This window comes from Pseudorca crassidens, chromosome 20 (assembly GCF_039906515.1).
Source record: "Pseudorca crassidens isolate mPseCra1 chromosome 20, mPseCra1.hap1, whole genome shotgun sequence".
NCBI classification, from domain to species: Eukaryota; Metazoa; Chordata; class Mammalia; order Artiodactyla; family Delphinidae; genus Pseudorca; species Pseudorca crassidens.
In genome coordinates this window covers 62,282,746-62,295,534 of record NC_090315.1, presented here as the reverse complement: position 1 = coordinate 62,295,534, position 12,789 = coordinate 62,282,746, and the positions used below count along the sequence as shown (strand labels likewise).

General features: G+C 53.6%; 1 protein-coding gene across 8 annotated transcripts in view; it reads left to right on the top strand.

Annotated features, from left to right (window-relative positions):
• ANKRD11 (ankyrin repeat domain containing 11) overlaps nucleotides 1–12,789 on the top strand; it is a 171,377-nt gene that overhangs the window by 73,342 nt on the left and 85,246 nt on the right. For 3 of the 8 annotated variants that reach the window (XM_067718306.1, XM_067718308.1, XM_067718307.1), the window contains exon 3: nucleotides 9,661–10,871. The exons of the other annotated variants lie outside the window; for them this stretch is intronic. The gene's annotated coding sequence lies outside the window, so the exon portion shown is untranslated. The remainder of the gene's footprint in view (nucleotides 1–9,660; nucleotides 10,872–12,789) is intronic. 8 annotated transcript variants of the gene reach the window in all.

Sequence of the window (12,789 nt, the reverse complement as noted above, 5' to 3'; positions counted from 1 at the left end):
AGCAGGGACCCCAGGGCAGCGCAGGGTGGTACCGTCGCTTCCTATGGACAGGAGTTCTGAGTGATGTTTCCAAAAACAGAGTGGCTTCTGGAAGTGGCTGTTAGAGTAATAAAGGCAGTGTGTCTATTTGAATGGAGGCTTGGATCTAATGGTTTATGTTTCTAATTGAACACCTCCATAAAAAACAGAAAAGTGATCACTTTCTAAAATTGAAGTACAGTTGATGTGTAGTATATAAAACTTACGTAGTAAGTTACAGTATAGTGATGCGCAGATTTAAATGTTACATTACAGTTACTGCAGAGTGATCACTTTTGACTTGCTGGGGTGTGCAGAGCAGTGACACGCCCTGTCTGTGGCATCCTGGCGCCCGGAGCAGGCTGTGCTCACTGTGGAGCTGTGAGCGCGAGAACTGCAGGTCTTGTTAGCGGCAGAACCAAGTCCCCCTCCACCTGCTGTCCGGATGCGGGCTGGGGGCGTGGGGGAGGGCGTCCTGTGCCTGGGGCCCCTCGTGATGGGGAATGTGTTGCCGTTTGGTGATGCAGCTCTTCTGGGTAGGTCTCTCTGTGCCCCTCACGTGGCAGGAGTGGCGATTTGCTGACCCTGCCACCACCCAGCTAGTGGTGGCCACTAGTGACTGTGGCACTTCACAGTCACAGCACACGTGGCTGGGGGGGGCTACCGTCTTGTGCCTTGGCTGCAGGGCGGAAGGCTGGGTTGGATTTGCAGGTGGTAAGAAGCTTGTAGATACTAATGCTAATGATACGTTTGCCTTTTTAACAAGGATATTTGTCAGGATTTAAAAATAGGTAACAAAGCACACTTTTGCTTCTTTCTCTAAGAAATATGTCTAGCTAATTACACCAATAAAACTTATGTATTCCGGATTTTTGAGTATAGTAAATTTTTATTGTAATTTTAGAGTTCTGGGGAATATTCATTGTCTAGGCTCCCTTAAAATACATACAAAGTATGGAATATTAGATGTCATTTAAATTAGATTTCATTAAATGCATGCTTTTTGTTCATATAAAAATTGGCAGTTGTGTTCACACACCTCCCCAGAAGGCTCTCGCTCTCCCCACCACAGCCCTTGTTGGTCAGTAGGACTTGGGTCCTTTTATTCCAGGACACGGGAGTTGCCTGGAGAGTGCACATGCCCAAGAACAGGGTTTGGAAAATAGGCAGGGCAGAGCAGAAGGGACGGTCTGAGCCCAGGCTGTGCCCCAGCTCCTTTCCCTTTGGACGTTTCTAGCTGAACTGGCCTCTGGGCTCTGGTGCCTCAGCTGTGCTGGGCAGGAAGGCATGTGGAGATTCTGCTTGCGACTGGAAGGGTTTGTCGGCTGTTTGTAGCACCTCATTTGTTGCCTATAATATTGCCATTGTTCTCCCTCCATCGTTAGCTACAGGGATTCTCATGGAGCCAGTGTTCATTTTATTTTTTTAACTTATTTTTTATGTTTTTATTTTTCTGCTTGTACCGCGAAGGCTTGCAGAATCTCAGTTCCTGGACCAGGGCTTGAACCTGGGCCACGGCAGTGAAAGTGCCGAATCCTAACCACTAGACCACCAGGGAACCCCCCATTTTATTTTTTTAAATATTTATTTATTTGTTTATTCATTTTTGGCTGCGTTGGGTCTTCATTGCTGCACAAGGGCTTTTCTGTAGTTGCGGCGAGCGGGGACTACTCTTCGTTGCAGTGCGTGGGCTTCTCATTGCGGTGGCTTCTCTTGTTGCAGAGCACAGGCTCTAGGCACACGGGCTTCAGTAGTTGTGGCTCACGGGCTCTAGAGCGCAGGCTCAGTAGGTGTGGCGCATGGGCTTAGTTGCTCCGCGGCATGTGGGATCTTCCCGGACCAGGGCTCGAACCCATGTCCCCTCTATTGGCAGGCGGATTCTTAACGACTGTGCCACCAGGGAAGCCCATCCCCATTTTACTTTTAATACCTTCAAATTTTAAAAGCTGGCTAAAGGGATTTCCTCCAAGTTTTATATTTGAGGGTGAAGAGATTTGCCTGTATCTGGCTCAGAGTAGAGCTCCACAGGTTGTTAAAACTGAGCTGAACTTGACTGCTGGACCAACCTGAAATCCCACCTTCCCTCCTGCTGCTCCTTGCTGGGCCTCACGGGACGAGGGCTCTGTGCAGTTACGGATGTTTGCTGCGGGGGGGGGGGGGTTCCTGTGCAGCCCACTTGGATCTTGGTGGGGGGAAGAAGAAGGCAGGGGAAAGGCGATGCAGGGCTGTGGGCCGGTGGGCTGTTCTGTGGGGTCGACCAGGACAGAATTGGGGAGGCGCCTTCATGGCTTGGCCTTGTGCACTCTAGGTTAGGTACCTTTTTTTTTAAATTAATTTGTATTGGAGTATAGTTGATTTACAATGTTGTGTTAGTTTCTGCTGTACAGCAGAGTGAATCAGTTATACATATACATATCCATTCTTTTTTAGATTCTATTGCTGTATAGGTCATTACAGAGTACTGAGTAGAGCTCCTGGTGCTATACGGTAGGTCCTTATTAGTTATCTCTTTTATATATAGTACTGTGTGTATATCATAGAATATGTACCTTGATCATTATTTGTGTTGCCCGTTGGGAATAGGGATTTGGGTATTCTTAGTGCCAAAAAAAGAAGGGTGATAGTGAGGTTTCCGGTGAGGTTTGCAGTGTACTGTGTTCTGAGAGTGAGGATGCGGTGTTTGGTCCGGCAGGGTCGTCTGCACCATCTCGTGGTTGCCACTGAGGCTCTTCCAAGCTGTGTGGGGAACCCTGCAGATGGAGCTGAGGGCTGGCCAGGGTAGTGAGTTTGAAAGGGGAGCAGAGCAGCAGTCTGGTCCCTGCCCAGGGCGGGGCAGAGTCTGCTCCCATGGCCCTGGATGTGTACACAGCCGTGGCCCGGGGCAGCGTGGGCCCCAGGGCTTGCCGGCAGGAAGGCAGGGAAGGCAGTGCACACTCACCTCCCATCTCAGCCCCGTGCCCACTCCCTGCTTCTGTCCACGCAGAGGCCCTGGGGCGGGAGCCCGGAGCACAGGGGAGGAAGGGAGGGAACAAGAATGGGGTCTTGGGGAATCGCATGACACTTACCGTTTCTGACTTTGTGGACCTTTTGTGGATGGGTAGTTTGCTTATTGGAAGAAAGAAGCCCCGGGGCCCTCATCCACCTCAGAGGGCGTTGTCACACGTGAAGACCAGGGCCTCCAGGGCCGCTGTCTGGATCCTGGGTGTTTGTGGGGGTGGGCCCCGGAAGGGGGTGGGGCCCGGAACTGCGTGGGCAGCGCATCTGCATCTGGCTTGTGGCCCCACCTTCTGATCCTAGCACACCCTTCACACGTCTTCTTTTTCTCCATCTCCTGGTTGTGGTCGACCTCTGTTGAAAATTTGTTCTTGTGGTTTTTTAAAAAATTAATTTATTTGGCTGAGTTGGGTCTTCGTTGCTGCGCGTGGGCTTTCTCTAGTTGCGGCGAGCGGGGGCTACTCTTCGTTGCGGTGCGCGGGCTTCTCATTGTGGTGGCTTCTCTTGTTGCGGCAGAGCACGGGCTCTAGAGCGCACGAGCTCAGTAGTTGTGACTCGCGGGCTGTAGAGCGCAGGCTCAGCGGCCATGGCTCACGGGCTTAGTTGTTCTGCGGCATGTGGGATCTTCCTGGAGCAGGGCTCGAACCCGTGTCCCCTGCTTTTGCCAGGTGGATTCTTAACCGCTGCACCACCAGGGAAGTCCCTGTGCTTGTTAATTTTTTGAACAAGGATTTTTTTTAGATTTTGAATTTTCCTGTTCTTTTGAAAAGTTTACCATCTAGCTCACCCGCCCCCACCCCCGTGCCCTGCACCCCCGTGTATTTTCATCTTGGGCAGAGTGGTGACTTATGGAGGAGCCGCACGGGCTGCAGAAGTCGGATGGTGAGGCCCCGCCCCCGTGTTTGGGGGAGGGGGTCTCTGGCAGAGTGTGTGTGAGTTGGGTGCTGGAGCCTGTGGAGTTGGGCTTTATTGCAGCCCAGTCTCACACTAGCATCCCAGATACAGTCTTTGGGCTTGAGGCCCATGGAGATAGATGGGTCGGGGGTAGGACAAAGGTTTGCAGCCAAACCTGGGGTGGTACAGCTGGGAATGCTCAACCCTCTTTTGAGCATTTTTTATGGGAAAAGCTATAATCAGGTGTGTAAGCTCATCTAACCTCCTTAAGCTAACACCTCACTTTTCTTTAAAAATCCCTTTTCTTTGTGTTTGAGCCTCTTCTTTTTACCCTGCCTCACAGGACGTCTCTCAGGCATTCTTCATCTAGTGACGGCTGCTCTTCTAGGTCTCTGTGCAGAGGGTCTCTGGGGGGCCCCTGTCTTCACGTGTGACAACGCCCTCTGAGGTGGATGAGGGCCCCGGGGCTTCTTTCTTCCAATAAGCAAACTACCCATTCACAAAAGGTCCACAAAGTCAGAAACGGTAAGTGTCATGCGATTCCCCAAGACCCCATTCTTGTTCCCTTCCTTCCTCCCCTGTGCTCCGGGCTCCCACTCCAGGGCCTCTGCGTGGACAGAAGCAGGGAGTGGGCACGGGGCTGAGACGGGAGGTGCGTGTGCACTGCCTTCCCTGCCTTCCTGCCGGCAAGCCCTGGGGCCCACGCTGCCCTGGGCCACGAGGAAGGGATCCCACTCGGGAACTGGCTGCTGGGTTGCATCTTCCAGGAACGCTGAAGGTCTGTGAGAGGCACGAGAGGCACGGGCTCTCCACATGCTTTCACTTACATTCTTTTTCTTCCCCTACGAAACGCAAGAAAGTAGGTGGCATTTTCCACATTTTTATTAAAAGATTCTAGGCGTCGAAGATGTTGAATAGTAGGGTTTTCCAGGTTCCATAGCTGATCAGCGGCAGACTGAGTACGTCCTGGGGTCCTTCTTACACTAAGGCAGGAGATCCCTGTGCTGGCGTCTGACTTGAGGAAAGGGGCAGGAAGTGAATGAAGTAGCGTGCTGGTGTATCACCTCCGGGCGATGGCACTCCCTGGGCCCCCCTTTACACTCGTACCATGATTGTGCTGCAGGGAGTATGGGGGTGTGTGGTGGGTGGGTGAGTGAGTGTGGGTTTATGGTGGACTGTGTGCGGCGGGGTGTAGTGTGGCACTGGCGTGTGTGGGGTGGGGGGGGGCGCCTCTGGCCATCACCCAGTGCTTGGCTCCGGGGCAGAGGTCATGTGCTTGAACTGTGCCGGGTGCAGGGCGAGGCCTGGGCACAGTACAGACAGGACTGGGTCCACTGCTCTGGGTCGACAGCAGAGCCTGTTTTCTAGATTCCTCGCACCTGCCATCCTTGTCCTTTTCTTGTCCAAGGAAGAAGTTGCTGTTCTGTTCACTCTCGACCCTTTCACACTTTTTCCTGAGACTTAAGTGAACTGCGGTCTGTGTCCCGAGGGTAGTGGCCTCAGAGGGGTCGTGGGGCCTGCATCCCCCGGAGAAGGTGGCCAGTAGAGGCTTGCCAGCTGGTGACCACTCGGGGCTGCTTGGCCACCAGTGTGTGAGGCCCGGCGCCTTGGCAGTGGGGCAGTGCCAGGGAACCCTGCTGGGGTGGCCGGGAAAGGACAGCCACAACTCCCAGGCCGCTGTTGGTGCCCTCGTTTGTGACCTGATAAGTTGTCAGCTCGGCGGAAGATGGAGTTGTGTGGTATGCACAAAGGATATGGGCTTGGTACTCTCGTGCTGCCCGGTGGCCCAGACGCTGGCGAGGTGGACACTGCCGCCCTTGGGGTTGGGGCAGGAGTGGGGCTGTGGCTGGCGGGCAGGCTTGCTGGTCTCCCGGGGAGCTCCGAGAGACGTGGAGGCCTGTCTTCAAGGAAGGCTCTGTCCTTCTTCTCCATCCAGGCAGACTCTCCGCCTGGGGACTCCGCGCCTGCTCTCCTCGTCTGTTCTGTCCCCCAGGCCCCCCGCGCCGGAGCGCATCTGTCTCCGTCTCTGCAGCTGTCCTCTTACCATGGCTCATGTGGCACCTTAGCCCCTCGGCTGCTTCTGGGCACTGCGAACCTTCACTTCTCCAGGACCACCTGCAAGTGCCTATGGCCTGGGCCTTCTGGACTGGGGCCCCTCCCCGCAAGGAGTACCAGTGTGACATGTGTGTAGCCTGGGGACGGTTCTGCTTGGTGCTTAGAGTGGGCATGAACGTGTGTGCCTGGAGCCCATCACGCGGGAGCTGCAGTCCAGAGCACCTGGTCTTGAAGGGTGTCCTGCTCACAGCGTTCACCCGTCCTGTGCTTTAGAGTCAGGAAAGGGGAAGCGAAGTGCGTGACTGGGGTCAGGACCTTGGTGATTGTCTGGCTGAAGTTTTGCTGGAGATCCGTTGAGGTTCACTGTGGTGCATCGTGTGCGTCGAGCAGTCCTGGGAGATCATGTGAGGAATTTGAGCCCTGGGTGCGGGCTCTGTGTGGGTCCTGAGGACTCTCTGGAATTCCAGTAGTGCATTTCCTGATAAGGAACTCAGGGCAGCCTGGCCTTGGACGTAGTCAAGTCTGTACTCGGGAAGCTGCTTGGAAAGTCACTGTGTGAGGACAGGCTCCTGCCAAGGGCTGTTTTGCAAGTGTGTGCTACAAAATATTTTCTCTTCCCCTTATTACTTAAGTAGGGCACCTGTCATAAGCTAGTGAAAGTTATTTGAGAGCACGGATTCTGGCGGGAAGAACTTCTCTGAAACTCGTTTAGAAATAGCCATAGAGAAGTATTAAATGAGAGCGTTTTTCCCAGCAGCCTCACCAGGCCTACCTGTGGGTGGTCGTGCCCGCGAGCCTGTGACAGTGGCCTCGGGCTGTGGTCTTAACCGTGACCCTGGGCTGGTGTGTGGAGAGGAGAGACCGTGAGATGTTTCTTTTTGGAAGTTCGATTTCGGTTTTATTTAAAACAACAAACTGTGTTTATGGTGTGTGGTTTCCACTCGGTGGCTCACGACTTCGGTTCCCCCTCCCAGTGGGCCCGTGGGCAGGCGTTGGCGGTGCGAGCACAGGGCGGCTGTTGGTGGGCTGCGCTTTGAGGAGTGCATCTGCACAGGGCTGCACAGAGTCTTGGGTCCTAGGACAGCCCCGCGAGGTTGGGAGAGGGGTGCTGGCTTGGCTTTCGTTCTCTGGAAGCGCTCCCCAGGGAAGGGTGTGGTGACCACCCCGGACTGAGGCTCAGCGGCTCAGGGCTGCTGCCATTCGCTTCCCTGTCACCCAGACCCTTCGAGCTGAGGCTGCGGTTTCTGCAGGACACTAGGAGGGCAGCGTAGTGTTTTATGACTATTAACGTTTACATGGGAGGCTGCGGGGAGGGACCACACCCGTGGGCACGGGGTCAGCCTGGCAGAGCGCATGCTCGGTCCCGGAGGCCATGCGCTGTTAGATATTGCAGGATGGACAGCTCTGAGACCGGCCAGGTGGTGGGCTGAGCTCACCCGGCAGACATTTTTCCTGTCTGCGGTCTGATGCGGAAGGGGTGAGGGCTCCGCCTCTCAGCGTGGGGCTGCCTCGAGGTGCTTGACCTGGGAGGATGACGGCGCTTGAGCATGTGCCGCGCAGGGATCCGCGTGGCCTGAGGGGCAGGTCCCCCCCTTCAGGTGCCCGTTCACGGCCGTTGGGGGTCTTCTCGGCCGGTGCCCAGTCACAGAGGCTCAGCTGAGAGTTGCTGGGGGTTTAGTGGGGAGCGAGCAGGACCCTCAGTGGGCCTCCCCCTTCCCTGACGCCGCTCCCATCCCTCTCCAGGGGCGCCGTTTGGGCCGCGCTTGGCCTCATCTCAGCTCTCGAGGCTCCTTTCTCACGTGCTGGGGCCTGGGGCCTTTGGAGTTTGCTCAGGCTGTTCCCAGTTGTTACGCGTTTAAAACAAATAAGTTTTTGGCTACTGTTGGGAGGTTGGGGGTGAGTGGAGTCTGGGGCAGAAGGAGGACTTGGGGTTCGCGGGAGCAGAACTGCTCCCAGTAATGAGCTCTGTCTTTTCACCAAACAGCTGACACACTCCCCTGCACACACCTGCCTGTCAGTTGACAGCAGCCTCGCTCTCGGGCTGTGTTGCACTCTGAGGTTGCAGGGAAACTACTGTCAACAAGAGAACCCCTACCTTTTCTACAAAGAGCGGATTAAAGTAAAGTGTAGGTCACCGAACATAATTGTACACGATGTTGCTTTCTTTTGTTGAAAGGGTAGTTTCTTAGTGCAGTGAAGTGTAGAAATCTTTCCTTTATTCTAAGAGTTACGCTATTCGGTGTCTTAGAGAAAAGTTAGGGCTCCCATGATTCAAGTAGTTCGTGCACATTATCCAAAACTCAGTGTCAGTTCGCTGGGGCGGCCGCAACAAACCCACAGAGACAGACTCCTCCACAGCCCCGGAGGCCAGAAGTCCGAGACCGAGGGGCCGGCCGGGCTGGTCCCTGCCGGGCCGAGGGAGAATCTGCCCCAGGCCTCTCCCAGCTGCCGCATCTGCTGGCGCCTCTGATGTTCTGTGGCTCGCGGAAGCGTCACGCCCTTCTCTGCTTCCATCTTCACGTGTGCGTGTCTGTGTCCGTGTCCAAATTTCCCCTTTTTATAAGGGCACCAGTCGTACTGGGTGAGGACCCACCCTGATGATCCCGACAACATCCGCAAAGACCCTGTTTCCAGATGAGGCCGCATTCGGAGGTACTTGGGGGTTACGATCCCAAAATAACGTTTTTTGGGGGGGGACACAATTTAGATAATAACACTTACCAGTAAATAAAGTTAAATATAAAGAATAAAATAAAAATCATGTGTAATCCTATCCCTCAAAGATAAACATACAAATTAAAAATTGTGAATATGTTACATTTCACAAAACAGGGATCAGATTGTATATAAACTTTCGTGTTCTGCACTTTAAAACCTAGCATTAACTTCCGATGACGTGAAACTTCAAACTGTGACTTTTAGTGACTACATAGTCTAGAGAGCAGTGTATATAATGTGCCTGATGAAGTTATGATTTTCACGTTTTCTGGAAAAGGGGCCTTGTCCCCTTGCACACTGTCCGCCCTCACACAGCAGGGGGTCCTGCTGAGCGGAGCCTGGGGACTGGGTGGGGAGCAGGTGAGGTGGGAGGGGCCTCAGGAGGTGGGAGACTGGGCTGGAGGTTGGCGGCCCAGCCTGATGTGGCCGCCTTTGTTTCATAAACCAGGCGCTCTGTTCCTGGGAGCCTCCCGGCCCAGCATGGTGAGCTTGTGGCAGTTCAGTCACCTTTTTTATTAAGCAGACTTTATTTTTTAGATCAGGTTTAGGCTCACAGCAGAATCAAGCAGCAGGGTACAGAGATTTCCCATATACACTCCACCCCCACCCACCCAACCCGGCGGAGTGGCTGATCTATTGAAAGCAGTGAACCTGCACAGACACGGTGTCACCCAGAGTCCACGGTCTGCATTCTGCTTCCCTCTCGGTGCTGTCGGTCCTGTGGGTTTGGACGAGTGTGTGATGATGCGTCTCTGCCATCACAGCCTCACACAGACTCGTCTCACTGCCCTGAAACCCTCTCCCTCCACCTGTTCACCCTTCCATCTCTTCACTGTCTCCACAGTTTTGCCTTTTCCAGAATATCATGTGGTTGGGCTCGTACCGCCTTTTCAGATGGGCTCCTTTCACGTAGGAATGTGCATTTAAGGTGCCTCCGTGTCTTTTCATGGCTTGATAGCTCATTTCTCTTTTTTTTTTTAGCGCTGAATAATAGTCCATCGTCTGGATGTCCCACAGTTTATTTATCCATTCACCTACTGAAGGGCATCTTGGATCACTTTTAATTGTCTCTCTGGTCTTCTCTGATGGGAAGTAGACAGTAAACAAAGCCAGCTGCTGACCTCTGACCTCTCTGTGAATTGCCTGGAAGAGGGGGTGTTGCCGCCCGGATGCTTGTGCCGTGTTGTCCCCCAGTTCCGAGAGCCCTGGACTGTGCAGGACGTTGCTCCAGAACGATGCAGCCTTCTGTTCAGGGAGCACCTGAAACACTTCGCGTGGAAACCATCCCCACAGCGGTGACACTGCGGAGTTGGTGATGGGCGGCAGGGAGAAGGATGGCCTCGGGCTGTGGTCTCCTGGGGTCCGAGGGTGCGCACCCCAGTCCAGAGGCGGTGCAAGGCCCTCGCTGGGCTCCTTGGGAAGTCTGTGTGCCCATCCAGTCACTGCGCCTTTGCCCACACCACTTAATTTTCCTTTCAGAGACAAGACCAGTAATTCTTAACCTGGGCTTAGAACACATAGAGTGCCGTGGGGTCTGTAGCTATTTCAGATGCCGCCGAATTCTCCACGCGCAGCCCACACCCTGCAGTTTTGAGAGTGAGCTCTGCCCCTGGACTCAGCAGTAGGATTGACGCTCAGGGCCCTGTTCTGAAGCAGAGCCCCGCCCGGAGGTTCCGGTAGCCAGCTTGGGGGCTGCTTGGACCTGGACCTGGTCTGTTCACCCCTGTGCTGCAGCCTCACCGCTAGGCCCTCATTTCCCCATCTGTAAATGGCATGATTTTGGATCCTTTTCATCTTGACATTCAGAGGATAGTACTGGGTCAGGGTCTACAAAAGATTGCTGTAAAATCTGGAATAGTGCATCTTACTCTTGCCGAGCAAAAAGGACCAAGTCCCAGTCATGCCCCAGCCCGGGGCGCATGGGCCCCGCGTGTCGGTGTCCGCGTCCCGCAGCCGGCGGGCACTCTCAGCTGGCCTCCACGAGTCTCCGGTGGAGCTGAATGGACAGACAGGCCCACCAGGCGGGCCAGGCCCTCCACCCTGCTCCAGTCTCCTCTGTGCTCCTGAGGTGGGACCACACGGCCCTGGGCGTCGGCTGCCACCAGGGAGACAGACAGAAAGCCAGTGCCTCTTTGAGAGAAACGCTCAGACTTTTATATGTTCATCTTTTCTCTCTTCTCATCTAGTTGACGGTGATCATGGTGGGATCCAGGGAGTGGGGCACACGGATTAAAGGGTCTTGTGGGTGAGGTCTTGGCGGGGTCTGTGATAGAGCAGGGGCCTGGAGTAGCTGTCTCTCCTGCACGCCCATGTTCCTGGGCCCTGTCATGTCAGGAACTCCTCATGTTGTAAACACGGAGGGGCTCAGAAAACTTCTGTCTGTATAGGGGCATCTGTCAATAAAATGCTTATTTACTAATTTCATTTAAAAGTAGGAGGAATAAACCCATTGCATGTTACTCTAAATCACTGTACTTTCCAAAATGAAAAACTGTCCTGTGTTGCTTTGGTTAAAGTATACCGCCCCCCCTCCCAAAAAAAATGTAGTTGGAATAGGGAAGAATATTTGAATAGCTTTTTTTTTGGGCCTCACCGCGCAGCTTGCGGGACCTTAGTTCCCTGACCAGGGGTTGAACCCAGGCACCGGCAGTGAAAGCGCCGAGTCCCAACCACTGGGTGGCCAGGGAAGTCCCTTCAGTAGCTTTGGATAAAATTTTGGAGGTTTTATTTGATGCGACACTGAAACCCAACAAGTGGCCGCGCGGCGACGGCCACTGGCAGTGTGCGGCCATTGGGTCGCGCGTCTCTTCTCAGCTGCACTCGGCCCACTGGCCTTTCTTGCGCCGTGACCGGACCTTTTTGCCTGTGTTGGGTTTTGCAGCGCTGTGCGCTGGCAGCTGGCCAGCTGTGGCTTGCTCAGTTACTTCCGTCTTCCAGATGCTGATGCCTTTTATTTCGCTACTTCTGTTTCTGTTACCACCAGTCTCGCCAGAAGAGCCTTTAAGCCATCAAAAGCTATCTGCTCATGGCGCTTTCCAAAATTCTAATACTGGACCAAATGCTTGAATTTTAGCGTTGGCAATAAAATAGGTCAGGTGCTGGGACTTCCCTGGCGGTCCAGTGGTTAGGACTCTGAGCTTCCGGTGCTGAGGGCCTGGGTTCGATCCCTCGTTGGGGAACTAAGGTTCCGCATGCTGCACGTCGTGGCCAAAGATCAATAAATTAGGTCAGGTGTTTTCCTTGAAGTGGCAGTCTCATTTTGTTCATTTGCTAGAAACACTCTGCCACATCCCCTCGTTTGTGGAGCTTGCATATCAGTCACTCTTCCATATAAAAATGCCTTTGCTGGGGACAGCTGTTGTTTGGTACACAGCAGAAATGCTTCATGTACGTTTCACATTTTGTTACATAGAATATGAAAAAGACAAGTACGGAAAGGCTTGGTATTTAATGAAATTAATAATTCATTAATTAGTGGTTCATCATGAAGGTTCTTAAGCAAATTGGGCCATCACCTTTGCATCATGAGTGCAAATACCACCCCAGCTAAAAAGGCAGTGTTGCTATGAAAAAAGTTTCAAAAGGGCTGCAGGAATTCCTAAGGGTCCTTGGACCACATTTTGTAAACAGCTGTACTAACAAGCACTTCAGCATGTATGAGAAATCGTAGTTGAACAAATCAAGTCAGCCTACATGCTTATCGGTCTCTCAAAATTCCACAGCCTTAGGAGAATCCGATGGTGTCCATGACCTCTCCCTAGTGCGTAAGCTCACGAGTTCGTGTGCATTTTCAGAGGGCTCCTGATTTGGTGGACCCTTGGTAGTAAGCACCCCTCCTGTAGTTCTCACAGAAATGTGAACGTTGCCCCCCCCCCCCCCCCTTAAAGTAGGTCTGTCTGTGCATGTCTTCTGGCGCATGCTCACAGACTCAGCACACATCCTCAGCTGTGTGTCGGTGCCCTAAGCTGCTTCCCCTTCCTCTGATTTCCTCTTCCGGAGCAGACCAGCAGCAGAAGGCAGTGCTGTGCGGCCAGGCTTCCTGTGTGCCAGCTGCTCTTGGGGGTGTGGACTCTGCTCCCAGGACAGGTTGCTGGGCGAGGTCCAGCCCAC